Below are 12,648 nucleotides of genomic sequence, written 5' to 3'. Positions count from 1 at the left end.
TTCATTCTTTGACATAGTAAGGATTCTAATCAGTGTGGTGCTGTTTTTACTTTGCTATGGTTGACTTGAGAGAGAAAACTCTTCCTGTGTTGGTCATTGTCACTTTGCCTGGACAGTTAATTCACTGAGAAGTGGCACTAAAACAACTGCAATTTTTGAAAACTCTTACCACACATTACAACATCCTCTTCACATTTCACTAATACTTTTCTGAGATTGCATGACAGAAGAAGGGCACAGGATGATAAATTTGTGGCTGGAAAGATGAAATAAGCTAAGGATTGAATACCTAAGCCAAGCAAAGAGAAATATATATTCTGCCACTTTCAGGTCTTTTCTGTCTCCTGTAAAGATACTCACTAAGTAGGTGAATAGGAAACTTACTCATCTGTGGCAGCAGAAATAGAAGAGGTTAAACCACCTACAGCTGTCTGTAAGAGAAGCAGACAGGCTAAGAAATATGAAATATTTTCCTCATTAATACCTGACAACAAAATGTATAAAAGTTGCAGATATCTGGGGCCCCTGAGAAAAATCAAGAAAGAAATGAAGTATAGAATCCTAGGAATTGGATGATATAATAATTACATTGATTCTAACACAGAGGCAGTCATTTTTCTTAGAGACGTAAAAAGTCTTACATGTATGACTTGATTTGTTCATAAGATGAATATGTTTGGAAGAGTTGTTTATTTGGGTTTTTTGTTGTTTTTAAAAGATGTGAAGGTTGAGGAAATGAGAAAATCCAGGGAAACCTTTGTTCCACTTTTTGATAGGTGAATGGGAAAATTCTTTGATGGGAGAGGCATGATCTAATGCAAGGGTGGGGAACCTGCAGCCTCAAGGCCACATGTGCCCTCCAGGTCCTCGAGTGTAGCTCTTTGACTGAATCCAAACAAATTTTCTATGAAGTTTGGATTCAGTCAATGGGCTGCACCTGAGGACCTAGAGGGCCACAGGTTCTCTACTCCTGAATGGAAAGAAAGCATTATTTAGGCTATTCAAAACCTAGCCACAACACCTACAGCTATGTGACCTTGGGCAAGTCATCTTTCTCCCTCTCTGTATATTTCCTGGTCTGTAAAATGGTAATGTTGTATTGCCCACCTCACAGGGTTATTGCGAAGAAAATGTTTTGTAAACCTTAAAACACTGTGTAAATAGAAGCTAATGGAAAAAAAAAAACCATTTTTGCCATTATCTTTGACAATTGAAACATTTAAATTTGTCAACTTAAACTGTAAGCCCTTTGAGAATCTGCCAATCTCAAAGACTGCCAATTCTGTGCATTATATAAAAAGTCCTTAATAGAACACAGCTTTATGGTCTATATAGCATAAGCTCTTAGGGAATTAAATATTGAAGGTGTGGGTTTTTGTCAGAAATTTACTAACATTTTAGATTTCTGGATCCTTCTCTGGTTTTCTGTTCCTTTTTTTTTTTCTGAGGAACGTTCATTCATAATACTCATCTCTAGATTTGTCCCAGGACTGGATTTTTTAAGCTTACGCATGGTAAACCAGGTAAGTTTAAACCTAGAGCTGCTCATACTCAAACCTGGCTGGTTTCATATCCTGCATTCATTCCATACCAGCTACAATAACATCCTAAGATGTCATCATCCTACATTCAGTCAATTGTTAACAGAATCCTGAGGAAAGAACAGGATGAAAATGGTGTGCCCAGAGCTTGTTTCAGTCATTCGAGTTGAATCTCTTTAAGAGCTGCTGCTTTCTTCTGTAACGTGTAACTGCACCCATAGACACAATACTCAGGCCTGCCTAAAATTTTATGTATAAAATGACATGAGTGCTATAAATGCTATGCGTGATGAAAATTGACTTATTTGATTATTCCCCTAAGTGAATCTTTGCTTTAGTATCTACACTTCTGTCTACATAGTAACCACTTAATAAGTGCTTTTTTATTCCTCCGCTATTTTCCAGTCAAACTAGACTGCTTGTTTTTCTGTATTCTTATCTTGCCTTTTCTACCCCTCAGCTTTCATGCAGGCCATCAGAGTCCATGCCTAGAATTTATTCCATGCCTGAGACATTCCCTGGCTTCTCTCTTTAGTGATATCTTCTTCCTTTCAGTCCTATCTCAGATACTACCTTCTTGAAATTTTCTCTCATCCTGGCACCACCTCCCCCTGCTTTCCATACTTCTCCCCACACAGTTCAAAGTCATCTCCTTTTTCGCTCCTGTTACATTTTACCTTTGTAACCAGAATGGCCTTTGTTTTCTTTGAGTTACTCAATTTATCTCAGTGAGCTTTACTAGGTGCTAAGCCCCAGGCCCAAACCCCATTAGGTGTTAACGTAATCCATGTGGATGTGAACCTCCCAGGGTCCTAAGGGGAGGGGCCAACTCAAGAACCAATCACCAGAGCCTGAGCTCTGGTGATTCAGATGATGTCTGATGATGTCTGAAGCCCTATAAGAAGGAAGGACAGAGCTATTGGTGCGGGGCTCTGGAGATGGTGTTGATGAGGAGACTCCGGGCAGCTGTAGTTAAGGAGCCCTCCAGCTTGTAAACCCGGATGTTGAAACTTTGTTGAACTCTGGTAACTATCTGTTGGGACTTGAATCAGACAAAGTCTGTTGATGTTTGTAATTTGTTTGCATTTTGTTTTGAAGTTCAGGGTGCTGGTTTTTTTCCCCTGAACTAACTGAATGATATTTAAATTAAAAGTAAGCTTGTCAACCCCTTCACCTTGCTTTCCTTAATTAAGCAGATCAAAAGAACCTATGCTGTTGGCAGCTTTCTGGGTACTGGCTGTGGGTGAATCTTATACCCCCACAGAAGCTGCCAGCCGGGTTGTTGACACAACCTTGCATCATGATGATCTGTTTATGTATTGTATTCCCCATGTTATACTTAAATTCCTTGAAGGAACTTTAAATATAACTTATCTTTACATACTGGCTGGCTCCTCCATTAGAATGCAAGCCCTTTTCTGGTTAGGCCTCTTTTTACTTTTTCTTCATATTCCCAGCACTAGGTATAGTACCTGACACACAATAAATGCTTTATAAATTCTTGTTGATTGACTGATTGAAGGCAGCAATCATGTCATTTTTCATTCCCAAAGTGGAACATTGTACCCTGATGACCCACAGCAGACAGTTTGTTTCTTAAATACTCAACCCGGTACCAAAGTATAGCTTGGGCAGTGCTACTGCTAATAAGTACTAATAACTCAAATTTACTATTTTTAAGGTTTACAAAACACTTTCTTCACCACTACCCTTTGAGATAGAATAATGCAATTATGATTATCTTCATTTTGCAGATGAGGAGACTGATGCTCCAGTAGGAGAAATAGTCCAGTGTTGTGTAACTGAAACCAGGATTTGAATCTGGGTCTTTAGGCTTCAAGGTAGAGCAGGCTCAGTTTTGATTTAACTAATCTTTTGCAGTTATCCCATTATCATTATGATTTTTTATTTTCCCTTCAGTAGGCAGGCTTCTCATATTCTCTGCAAGAATCTTGAATTATTTTATTGCTGTATAACATCAGCTAGATAGTAATTTGTCTTCAAGATACGTTATTCAGTGAAAAGATTTTCCAGATCTAAATCTATAATCCTATAAGTTTTTCACATGCTACATTATGCTTGCAGCAACTGCAATTAAAGCTAAAGAGAAGCAATACATCAACAAATATTTAACACTGACTATATGGCAGAACTCAGTGAGGTGCAGGGGACAGATACAAAGACTAAAATGAGACAGTAACTGTCGTCAAGCAACTTAGATACCACTAGGGCAGGCAAGCATAACCTGGAATTCATGGATATCCCAGAGAGTTGGCAGATAGATTTTAGGGAGTCTGTGAACTTGGTTGGGAAAAAAAAATCAGTGTTTATTTAACTAACCTTTCAATCATGGATTTCAAAAAAGAAACATTATTATGAGAAGTGGTTTGAACTGGAAAAGGCCTTAAAGATCTTCTAGTCCAAGGCACTCCTATTTTACATGGGAGAGCTGAGAACAAAGAGTTTATATATGTGCATAGATAACTATGTTACAAAATAGAATGTGATAAGGGCAAAGGCAAAATCCAGGGGAGAAAATACTCTAGGCAAATCTGAGGAGTGAAAAATCACTTTCCACCTATCCAGTGGACACATAGGAAGTCCTTACTCTAAATCATTGCAAGGTTTGCTGACCCTCCAGGGCAAAGGTTCTAGGTGGCACAGTGGATGGAGCATTGGGCTGGAAGATCTGCATTCATATCTAGCTTTAGACACTAGCAAGTCACTTAACTTCTGTCTGACTCAATTTCCTCTACTGTAAAATGGAATCAATAATAGCACCCATCTCATAGGGATTAAATGAGATAAATATCTGTAAAGCACTTGGCACAGTGCCTGATACATAGCAGGCACTATACAAATGCTTATTTTCTTCTTAACTTGGGGTCCTTGAAAACAGACATACACGTGTGTATATGTATATATATTTATTTTATAAATTTCTGTATAATTGGTTTCCTTTGAAATCGTGCCTATTTTATACTGTACCTTTAAAAACTATTATAAGAAGGGGTCTGTAGACTTTAACACCAAAGGAATCCATTTATCACTTCTTGCTTAGACTTGATCTCCCAGTCTTTTTCTTCTTCAATCTGTCTTCAATAATAGTTTCTAAATTGATTTTTCTAAATCACAGGTCTCATCATGTCACTCTCATGTTTGCTTCTACTCAAAAAGAGAATCTTATTCAGGGAATCTCAGTAACCATCTGATAGAATTACTTGCATTAGTCTGAAATAGACTTTTTATCTTCTAGTAGATTTCCTTAGTGGTTTTCTCCAGCTTAACTTACTGCTTCAACATTTGCTGATGTTAATTCCCTAAGGCTTAGATTTTTTTTTTAATGTTTGAAGTTTTGACTTTTTTCTTTAAAAAAGGAAGGGGGAGGTAGTGTGTTATAGTGAATAGAGTATGGACTTGAAGCCAAAAAGCTTCAAATCTTCCCTCTGGCATTTAATATCTCTGAGACCGTGGCAAGTCATTTAACTCTGAGCCTAGGTTTCCTCATCCCTAAAATGGAAGTAATGTTTATAGCACCCACATCACAAAGTTATAGGAAAACTCAAATAAGATAATGTGTGTAAAGCATTTTTGTTGTCAACTAGCATTCTTAGTATTTATAGAGTAATTTGCATTAAAGCTTAGTAAAACTGCATCTTAATAACTGATAATCCTACAGAAATGTTACACAGGCTTTTGTTCTGAATAGAGGAAGAATTCCTTATTAGTCACCTATCCATCAAGGGAGTTCCACTATCTCATAAAGTAGTATGCTTCTTGCCAATGGAGATGTTCAGACAGAAACTAGATGCACATTTGTTGGTAATTTTTTAGAGGGTCCTACTTTAGGTAAGAACTGTCCTAGTTCTGTCAAAATCTGGATAGCTATTGTCTACAAACCTCCAAGATACTCTCTTTCCACTCCCCTTCCTTCCTCAATGAGCTCAGGACCTGACTTGAAATCTTTCTTTCCTCCCCAATTCCTTCCTGCCCTCATACTATGGGACTTCAGCATACATAATTGACACTCCTTCAAAAACTCTAACCTTTCAATTCCTCATCCTGTTCACTTCCCATGACCCACTACACCACCCCACCTCAGCTGCACACCTTTGTGGATATAGTCTTGATCTTATACCCACAAATGTACTACTGCCATATTCAGCATATCTGAAAACCCCTTATCTGACCATAATCTGTTGGCCACACTGTAGATCCACACTGTGACCTCTAATCCCTTGAACCCTCAATTCTCTCCCAGGCCATCACCCCTCCACTAACCATACTTTCTCCTCTCTTCCCCCATCTTGACACCATAATGAACAAGTTCACCTCTACACTGCCCCCTTCTCTTGAACCCCTATCCCCCTATCATATCACTGATTGCACCCTGCCAAACCTCAGCCTTGGATCACAAGCATTTACCGCCTTCACTCTACATACATGCTACACCTGCTGCCAAATGAAGGTAGAGAAAATCCTTCAATCTGTCTCTCTCTTTGTCCACTTCAAATGTATGTTACACAACCTCAACTGGGCTCTCCCTCCTGCTGTGTAGTCCTACTACATCTCCCATATCAACTCACTCTCCACAGCAGGTCTTCTGAAACATCCCATGGAGCCCTGTCTCCTGTCACTCAAGTGCCTTCTGCCATTAACTTCCTCCTTCATCCCATCTCACATGATGACATGGCCTTACTCCTTACCAAGGCCAACTTCTCTACTTGTTCAGGTGATTCCATTCCATCTTGTCTCCATCAGATTTCCCCCTCTCATTTTCAATCTCTCCCTTTCTACTGGCTCATTCCCTCCTGCCTCAAATAAACCCATGACTCCTCCAAACTCAGAAAACTCTCACTTGATCCTTCCATCCCCACTATTATCCTATATCTCTTCGGCGCTTTGTACGCAAAATCCCTTGAAAAAGGCCACCTACAGTAAGTTCCTCCACTTCCTCTCCTCTCACTCACCTCTTAACTCGTTACAGTCCAGTTTCCATCCTCATCATTCTCCAGAAATTGCTCTCCAAAGTTACCTATGATCTCTCAGTTAGCAAATCTAATAGGCTTTTCTCAATCCTCGTTCTTCTTGTTCTCTCTGCAGCCTTTAACACTGTCAATCACCCTCTTCACCTTGATACTATCTTCTCCCTAGTTTTTCAGGATACTTCTCTCTCTTGCTTCTCCTCCTACGAATCTGACTGCTCCTTCTCAGGCCCCTTTGTTGGATCCCTATCTGGGTCATCCGCACTAATCACAGGTACCCCACAAGGCTCTGTCTTTTGCCAGGTGGTCTCATCAACCCTCTTGAATTTAATTATCATCTTTCTGGGTATGATTGTCAAACCTACCTATCCAGCCCTAACTTCTCCGCTGACCTCCAGTCTTGCATTTCCAACTGCCTTGCCCACATCTCAAATTGGGTGTCCAGTGGACACCTTAAATTCATTATGACCAAAACTGAACTCATCATCTTTCTCCTAAGCCAGCTCTCCCTCACCCCCAACTTTCCTGTTACGGTAGACAGCAACACCATTCTTCGAGTCCCCCAGGCTCACAACCTAGGTCAACTCTTCACTATCTCATACCTCCTATATCCCATCTGTTGCCAACATCTGCTAGTCTCATCTTGCAAAACCTCTTGAATACCTTCTCAAATGTTCCCATTATGTCTTAGATGACTACAGGGAAATATGTGATTAGGCAGCTATTTGTCTGAAAAAAAGATGAATATTTGTTCAACATGAGTCAGCGGTGTAACGTGGCCACCAAAAAATCATAATAAAATAAGATAAACAGAAAAAAAAACCTCAGATATGCTCCCTTCTGTCCTCTGATGCCATCACTACTCTGATGCAGGGCCTCATCACCTCACACCTGTGCTGTTGCAATAGCTCGCTCATAGGTCGACCTTCCTCAAGTCTCTCTCCATTCCAGTCAATCCTCTATTCAGCTGCCAGAGTAATTTTACTAAACCACAGGTCTGACCTTGTCACCACAATATTCCAAAACTTAAGTAGCTCCCTGTTTGATATTCAAAGCCCTTTGTAAACTATTCTCTCCCTCTGCACCCCCACCCCCTGCCTTTCCAGTCTTCTTACATCTGACTCCTTGCTAAGCATTCTTCATTCTAGTGATGATGGACCCCCGGCATTCCATGAAAGTACTCCATCTCTCAGCTCTGGCCATTTTCTCTCACTGTCCCTTATACCTGAATGCCCTTTCTTCTCATCACCTACGAGCTTCCCTGTTTGCCTTCAAATCCCAGCTAAAATCCTATCTTCTACAGGAAGTCTTTCTTAATCCCTCTTCATTCTATTGCCTTCCCTCTATTATTTCCTATATATCCTGTATATAGCTTGTGTGTGGATACTTGTTTATTGCTTCCCTTTTTAGATTGTGAGCTCCTTGAGGACAACTATCTTTTGCCTCTCTGTATCCCCAGTGCTTAGCACAATGCCTGGCACAAAGTATTAAGTGTTTAATAAATACTTATTGACTATTTTCTTTACCTATTTTTCACCTTCCACTTATTCTCAAATACTGATACCTTATCTAGAACCATAATACTATGAATTTATCCTAGCTTCTTGAGGAAAATTCTATGGTCTTGTTTACTTTTCAGCTGCTTGAGCAAAGGGGAAAATGGAAATTTTGCTTGTTTCCATATATGTGTATTGGGACATTCACATTATGAGCAGTAAGATTTGCCTGCCCTAGTCCCTTTATATTTTAAAGAGAGAGTGTCCCTTAACCCCATTCCTGCATTCAAATTTGTTGTGAACTGATCTCCAATTGCAAATGGTTATTGAATTGGAAAGGCAGCTAGGTGGCACAGTGGATAGATTGCTGATTCTGGAGTCAGGAAAACTGAGTTCAAATTTGACCTCAGACATTTACTGGTTGTGTGACCCTGGGCAAATCATTTAACCTTGTTTGCCTCAGTTTCCTCATCTGTATAGTGAGCTGGGGAAGGAAATGGCAAACCACTCCAATATCTTTGCCAAGAAACCCCTGTGGACAAAGTTCACAGGGTCATGTAGAGTTGGACATGACTGAAAGACTGAACAACAATAACAGCAAAAAATTGAATTTGAGCCTCATTTAATTACTTATTTTAAGTATTCTTTAGCAATTAAAGTTTTCTCTAAAATTATAATGACCATCCTTGGCCCTTAAAAAAAGCTAAGGAAAACGTACCTCCTGCCATTGTAGCAGAGGGTGTGGAGTAGACTATTGTATATGCAGTCAGAGGTTCAAGTTTATATAGGTTGCTTCTCTAAGATGGCTTAATTTTATAATTTTATTCAACAAATGATTATTAAATTCATAATATGAGCAAGGTACTGTGCTAGGTGTTCATAGGATTCAACCCAGGATCATATAGCTGCAAAGGGATTTAGGGATTATTTAATCATATCCCCTCTCCCCTTTTTTTTATAGAGGAAGAAAGTTAGGTCAAGGGATGTTGTGGCTTGCCTGAGGTCATATAGGTCATAAGTAACAGAGCAAGAATTGAAATCTCTGGCTCCAAATCCAGTGTTTCCCCCACGATGCTATGGTGCCTCGTTCATTCTGATGCTTTCTCATTTACTTATTTGTACAACACAGTGCCTGCATCAGAGAACAGTTATGAAGCTGAGTAAGACAATGCATTTGAGGAACTTCACAAGTCCTTAAGAGACCATTTTTGTTGTTATTATTAATTGTTAATTATGATGTTTTTCTCAGATTTTTCACTGGAGTTCAGATAGACATGGCCGTGGGACGAGTTAATATCCTGCTATTCTTATTTTATATTTAGTATTCTATGACCTATTGCACAGGTGGAGAAAATAATTGCCTTCTGTAGTTGAATAGAAGTATAAGATGTATGTTCATCCGTCTGTAAGCTTACCGAAAGCATCTTTGTTACAGTGTTGATAGTAGGACAATAGGGATTGATATGTACCTCATCCTGTTCCCACATAATTTTGAATTCCCTACTAAATTTCTCTATTTTGAAAGCTTTTCATTCCATGTAGCTTGGAGATTGCATATTTGGCATGACACCTATGGAAAGTATTTTTCTTAAGTTTTTGTGGATCATTGTGGACAACACTTTGGTCTTTGCTAACACTTATTCTATATATTCTATTCTTATACTACTGGTTAGGTTCTCCACGATACTTTAACACCTGCATTTGTAGTACAGGGATTTGTTATTTGTCCATGAAAGATAGCAGTCTCCTATGTACAATTCTAACCATCAGGACCCGTTGTTGGCATTTAATAGGCGCTAAGCTTTTATAGCCTATAATAACGTGTTGCATAATTTCTGTCATTTCCTTGCATAATCTACATTGCACAATCTACATTGGCTTCTGGTGGCAATGATGATCTGATCCTGAATTGCCATCATAAATCTCTCCTTTTTCATAAATCCATTTAACCTAGCTAATGTGTTTTCTCTCATTAGAATGTCAGTTCTTTGAGAGCAAGGATGGTCTTGCTTTCCTATTATTTCTGTCCCTAGCAATTAGCACAGTGTTATACACATAGTAAGCGCTTAATAAATGCTTCATTCATTCAGTTATTCATTGCTTGTTGTCAACATATTGTTGGCTGAGTTCATGTGAATGTTGCCTATGGTTTTGTTTCCAGTCTTGGATCTCAATCTTTCAAGCAGGGGTGGGGGTAGGAGAAATATCAGTCTACATCTGCCATTCACAGAAAGTGGCTTTCAGCAGCTTCTGTTTATATGAAATCATCTTTTCCCCTAAGCTCTCCCGACCCTCAACTAATTCTTCATACAACAGAACCTTTTCACCCATTTCCAAAAGCCTAGGAGAAAGGAGGGAGGGCCTGAGGCTAGGAGGAAAGTACCAGAGTTATGGGTAAGGAGATGGAGAAGAAGTGGTAAAGTTGGGGAATTAAGAAAAAGAGTACATTCACAACTGTTAACTCCTTAACTATCTTCTGTTGCTGTTCTCAGCTTTTATTCTAGACTATAATGATTCCTCCTTAACTTGCCATTTCTAGAGTGAGTAGGTTGAGTTTGGGGTTTTTTTAAGTCATATCCTTTTTTTAAAATTCATAAATGAATATGTTTTTGCATATGGACTGTGAATGTGTAATATACAAACCACTTAGTCACAAATAATTTAGATTTTTGTGTTTTGCTCCTCCTTTAAAATTAGTTCTTTATGTTTTGGCGTGATCCTAGGTTCTCAAAAGCCAAAAATACAGGAGAGTGTAAACTAGCAGGTCTTTCCAACCTTAGGAAGACTTTGAATATTATCCTAACTGGGGACAATGTGTCTGGTTGCAGAAAACCAACCTAGAAAAATTCAAAAGGCTCATCATCAGAGAGGTGATGATTTTCTTCAGCCATAGCAACTTTTGAAGACAAGTCAACTCAGAAGTAGAAGAGTTGTGATCTACCCAGTTGGAAGGCAGTGCATTCTCCAGTGAAAGCAGTTTCTTGAAGTATTGAAGTATTAGTCTCCTAACCTAATTTGATATTCCTAAAGTATTTTATTATACTTGTGGTTATATTCTTCTTCACATCTAATCTAAATCTCACTGTAATCTGAAGGCTGTAGTAGTAACTGCAAAGTTAGAGTTAATTTCTTCTCTGTCTATGTTTTTATACAGCAGAAATTAGGCAAGTCTACTAGCATAGACAGCTTTCAATTTAAGGTTTAAAAAAAGCCTTAGTATGTATTATCCTACTTCACAGATGATCAGTAAAATATGAGACACTTCTCTTGTCTCCCCCACAGCACTTTGTATGAGGCTCTGCTTATAGTAAGTACTCAAATACTGACTTGTATTGAATTGATAGCGTTTGTTATTGATATATAAGTTGTGTTAGAATTAGATTTTTTTTTTTAGTTATCATTGTTAAAAGGCATGGCATTTTAATCTCTGTTTTTCTTATATTTAAATGCTTCAGTGAATGTATCTTCTTGGTATTGGGCACTACCTCCACCAGCACAGAACACGTACCTTCTTATCCTATGTAATTCTTGTCCATGCCCTTCTATAAATCCTCCATAAAGAATCTACTCAACCCATTGGAGGCCTTCCTTCCTCTAGTCTTTTAATTTATTTTTAATGGAGGACTCATTTCAATCAAATGATAGTTGATTTTCATGTTGATGGTCTGTCAAATGTTACGTGAAGTCAATCAGTCAGTAAACAAGTATTCAACTTTTACATGACAGGCTTTATGCTAGTCACCTTGAAGTGCAATCTTAGGAATATTTTTTTAAATTTTTATCTGAATTCAATGAAAGTTTGTGACAAAATAGCCATCTTATTGCAACTGTTATTTCTAAAACTTAACTTCACGGATTCCACATCTAGTTTTAGTGCATCATTTTTTATAACCATTTTCTTATTCTACCAGCCCTTTTGACCATACTGCAAAAAGTACAGCTTATACAAACTTAACCACAATTTTATTCCGTGTTAAAACTGTCCTTTTTGCTTCTGTCACCATTTTATAATCGTCATTATTCCTTTAGAAAGTCTTAGTCTCAATAAACAAATTTAATTTAATAGAGTTTTTGTTTTGTTTGTAAAAATTTAGCACATTTTGTTTAAGTCTTTGGTATAATATTGTTTGAACAAAAATAAGGGTACATGAAATCAACAGTGAGAATCAACAAATATTTAATAAGTACCCATTATGACATCACATAATACTTGAGACTAACAAGGAGGGAAAGAAGATATAAAGATGAATAAGATACAGGCCCTTCCCTCGTGGTTCTTAGAGTCTGGTAGAAGAAATAAGACAAGAACACAAATAACTACCAAAAAAATTATATGGACAAAAAGAAATGCAGAGATCTGCATCTGAGGGGAGAAAGTATATTGCCTTCTAAAAGCCTCTGGCTTTGTAAAATAGGAGGCATTTGAAAGGTTGGATGAGATGTCTTCAGGTAGAAGTGGGTAAAAAGCATTCCAGGCATAGGGGAAGGTGGCAAAACACCTGAGCCCACATATTTTATAATAGTTGAAAAAAACATAAATCTTCTTTCTTTTTACCTAGTTTTGAAATTTTTAAAGTAATCTGCCTGTGAGATTGTAATATTATAACATGTTATAATGTTTTATAT

General features: G+C 38.1%; 1 protein-coding gene across 2 annotated transcripts in view; it reads left to right on the top strand.

Moving 5' to 3' along the window:
* The window catches only part of FAM193A (family with sequence similarity 193 member A), a 251,271-nt gene that overhangs the window by 230,358 nt on the left and 8,265 nt on the right, over nucleotides 1–12,648 (top strand). The window lies entirely within an intron of this gene.

This window comes from Trichosurus vulpecula, chromosome 6, assembly GCF_011100635.1.
Source record: "Trichosurus vulpecula isolate mTriVul1 chromosome 6, mTriVul1.pri, whole genome shotgun sequence".
Classification (NCBI taxonomy): domain Eukaryota; kingdom Metazoa; phylum Chordata; class Mammalia; order Diprotodontia; family Phalangeridae; genus Trichosurus; species Trichosurus vulpecula.
Note: the sequence above shows the minus strand (reverse complement) of the source record. Positions and strands in the feature narration are given on the sequence as shown.